This window comes from Cupressus sempervirens, chromosome 2 (genome assembly GCF_028749045.1).
Source record: "Cupressus sempervirens isolate cs-2001-9-10 chromosome 2, ASM2874904v1, whole genome shotgun sequence".
Lineage (NCBI taxonomy): Eukaryota > Viridiplantae > Streptophyta > Pinopsida > Cupressales > Cupressaceae > Cupressus > Cupressus sempervirens.
The window spans coordinates 564,900,369-564,904,672 of record NC_143119.1 but is presented as its reverse complement, the minus strand read 5'-3'; positions in this window follow the sequence as shown (position 1 = coordinate 564,904,672).

Genomic DNA, 4,304 nt, shown 5'->3' with positions numbered 1-4,304 from the left:
CCGTTTGAAAACCCAACAATCCGATCCGCCTAGACACCAATGTTGAATGAATGAAAGGGGCACGGGAGAGGCTCGCGGCAACAACCTCTCCTATATAAGCTATTAGTGCGAGGCTCGCTCTGCATTAGAAATCTGCGACAGCGCGGACAACTCCCTTAAAAATCCAATTCAATGAAAAATGTGACCAAACAGCCATCCACGACACCGTTTTTGGAGCTCGCCCAGATCGGCTCGGCCAGAATGGCTCGCCCAGATCGGCTCGGCCAGCATGGCTCGCCCAGATCTGCTCGGCCAGCTTGGCTCGGCCAGCATGGCTCGCCCAGATCGGCTCGGCCAGATCGGGTCGGCCAGCATGGTGACTTGGTGACTCAGTGAGAGTACTTGGAACCGTCAAGAACAAAGGCCAATCTTACATGCAAACTCTGCTACTGCGCAAACATAGGTTGCAATTATAGAGAAATTGCAAGGCCGTCACAATGGACCGAGGCCAATGCTCCGACTACTAAGTCAATTTTCTCTTGCAATCGCCATGCCGCCGTTCACAAAGAGATCTCCCCATTCACTTGTGACGACGCACAATCCAAGTGCTAGACGCGAGCTCGCCCTTGAAAGGCCGCGTTCCAAGACATCCCGATGACACATTGGAACGACAACCGCTGTTGAACCATTCCCAATGTTGTGCCGATCGAGTTGGCACAGAGGTGACCAAACAGCCATCCACGACACCGTTTTTGGAGCTCGGCCAGATCGGCTCGGCTAGAACGGCTAGCCCAGATCGGCTCGACCAGAACGGCTCGGCCAGCATGGCTCGGCAAGAACGGCTCGCCCAGATCGGCTCAGCCAGAACGGCTCGGCCAGCATGGCTCGGCCAGAACGGCTCACCCAGATCGGCTCAGCCATCATGGCTCGGCCAGAATGGCTCGGCCAGCATGGCTCGGCCAGAACGGCTCGGCCAGCATGGCTCGGCCAGAACGGCTCGCCCAGATCGGCTCGGCCATCATGGCTCGGCCAGAACGGCTCGGCCAGCATGGCTCGGCCAGAACGGGTCGCAAAGATCGGCTCGCCCAGAACGGGTCGCCCAGATCGGCTCGGCCAGAATGGCTCGCCCAGATCGGCTCGGCCAGCATGGCTTGCCCAGAACGGCTCGACCAGATCGGGTCGGCCAGAATGGCTCGCCCAGATCGGCTCGGCCAGCATGGCTCGGCCAGAACGGCTCAGCCAGATCGGGACGGTGACTTGATGAACGCACTTAGAGAGTCGGCTTGGCGAGGTGACTTGATGAAAGGACTTAAAGAGTCGACTTGGCGGGGTGACTCGATGAACGAACTTAGAGGGTCGACTTTGCGGGGTGACTCGATGAACGGACCTAAAGAGTTGACTTGGTGAGAGTACTCGGTGGGGTGACCTGATGAACAGACTTAGAGAGTCGACTTGGTGAGAGTCCTTGGTGGGCCGACCTGGTTGGGTGACTTCGTGAACTGACTTAAAGAGTCGACTTGGTGGGGTGACTTGATGAACGGACTTCAAGGGTCGACTTGGTGAGGTGACTTGATGAACGGTCCTAAAGAGTTGACTTGGTGAGAGTACTTGGTGTGGTGACTTGATGAAAAGACTTAAAGAGTCGAATTGGTGAGAGTACTTGGTGGGGTGACTTGATGAACGCACTTGAAGGGTCGACCTGGTGGGGTGACTTTATGAACGGACCTAAAGAGTTGACGTGGTGAGAGTGCTTGGTGGGGTGACTTGATGAACATAGTTAAAGAGTCGACTTGGTGAGAGTAGTTGGTCGGGTGACTTGATGAACGCACTTGAAGAATCGACTTGGTTAGAGTACTTGGTGGGGTGACTTGATGAACGGACTTAAAGATTCGACTTGGTGGGCCGACCTGGCGGGGTGACTTGATGAACGGACTTAGAGAGTCGACTTGGTGAGAGTACTTGGTGACTTGGTGGGCCGACCTGGCCGGGTGACTTGATGAACAAACTTAAAGAGTCGACTTGGCGAGAGTACTCGGTGGGCTGACCTGGTCACGTGACTTGATGAACGGACTTAAAGATTTGACTTGGTGGGCCGACCTGGCGGGGTGACTTGATGAACGGACTTAGAGAGTCGACTTGGTGGGTCGAGCTAGCGGGGTGACTTGGTGAGAGTACTTGGTGGGCTGACCTGGCAGGGTGACTTGATGAACGAACTTAGAGAGTCGACTTTGTGAGAGTACTTGGTGGGTCGAACTGGCGGGGTGACTTGATGAATGAACTTAAAGAGTCGACCTGGTGAGAGAACTTGGTGGGCCGAGCTGGCGGGGCGAATTGATGAACGAACCTAAAGAGTCGACTTTGTGAGAGTACGTGGTGGGCCGACCTGGCGGGGTGAGTTGATGACCGAACTTAAAGGGTCGACTTGGTGAGAGTACTTGGTGGGCCGACCTGGCGGGGCGACTTGATGAACGAACTTAAAGAGTCGACTTGGTGAGAGTACTCGGTGGGGTGACCTGATGAACAAACCTAAAGAGTCGACCTGGTGAGAGTACTTGGTGGGCTGACCTGGCGGGGTGACTTGGTGAGCAAACTTAAAGAGTCGACTTGGTGAGAGCAGTTGGTGGGCTGACCTGGCGGGGTGACTTGATGAACGAACTTAAAGAGTCGACCTGGTGGGCCGACTTGGCAGAGTGACTTCATGAACGAACTTAAAGAGTCCACTTGGTGGGCCGACCTGGCGGGGTGACTTGATGAACGAACTTAAAGAGTCGACTCGGTGAGAGTAATTTGTGGGCTGACCTGGCGGGGTGGCTTGATGAATGAACTTAAAGAGTCGACTTGGTGGGGTGACTTGATGAACCCACTTGAAGGGTCGACTTGGTGGGGTGACTCTATGAACGGACCTAAAGAGTTGACTTGGTGAGAGTACTTGGTGGGGTGACTCGACGAAAGGACTTAAAGAGTCGACTTGGTGAGAGTACTTGGTGGCTCGACTTTATGAGCAGACTTAAAGAGTCCACTTGGTGAGAGTGGGCCTAACGGGGCGAGTTGGTGGGGCGACTTGGCGAGCGGTATTAGAGAGCCGACGTGGTGAGGCGACTCGGCGAGTTGGTTCGTTGAGATGACATGGTGAGCTGACTTGGCGAGTCGACCTGGCGAGTGAACTTAAAGAGTCGACTTGGCAACGTACTCGAGTCGACTTGGTGAGGCGACCTGGCGAGCGGGCTCAAGGAGTCAAAATGGTGAGGCGACTCATGGTGAGGAGCTATCCTTGAGGCGACTTGGTGGGCCTACTTGATTAGTCGACTTGGTGAGCCGACCTGACGAGCTGACACGGTGAGCGGGCTTAAAGAGGCGACGACTTGGTGGGGTAACTCGGCAAGCCAACTTATCGAGGCGAGATGGTGAGTCGACTTGGTGAGCTGACTTGGTGAGCGCACTTAAAGAGTCAACTTCGTGAGGTGACTCGGCGAGTTAGCCCGCTGATGCGACTTGGGCGGGCCGACCTGGCGAACGAACTTAAAGAGGCGACTTGGGCGGGCTGACCTGGTGAGCGAACTTAAAGAGTTGACTTGGCAACGTACTTGAACAACCGACTTGGTGAGCTGACATGGTGAGTGGGCTTAGAGAAGCAACTCGGCGGGGCAACGAGCTGTGAGTGGACTTAAAGAGTCAATTCTTGATTTGGCAAAGACCACATGGTTAGATGACTTGGTGAGCCGACCTGGCTAGCAAAATTGGCAAGAAAACTTATAGAATCGACTTGTTGTCCCCAGCCAGGATCGCACGCCTGGGTCGACCCAACATGGGTCACCCGACTAGGTCAACCCATCTCCGTCGCCCCAGCCTCGGGCGACCCGACTGGGTCGCCAGAGTGGGTCTGCGAGGGGAAAAAAAAAAAAACAAAACAAAAAAAATCATGGGAGGCCCTGTACAGCGAAAAAGCGCTAAATTTTGGGCATTACAAAAAAAAAAAAAAAAAAAACAAGTTACCCGCTTTTGGATCACGCACAAGTTTTAGTTCATGTATTGCCGAGCCGACTCGAGGCGTTACGCCTAGCTAGCCAGATTCGAGGTAGGGTAGCCGAAACAATCCGATTTGAGAATTTTCTTTATAAAAAGAGATCATGATAGGCCTCGTAAGGCAAAAAAGAATGAAATTTTGGGAGTTCAAAAAAAAACGTTACCCGGTTTTGGATCGCGCACAGGGCTCGCCTCACGTAGCATCGAGGTGCCCTGGGTGACATGATTCGAGCGAAAAGTCGATGGTGGCATGAGCCGTGCAAAAACATTGGAGGCCATTAAGGCTCGAGGTGCTTCGAGTC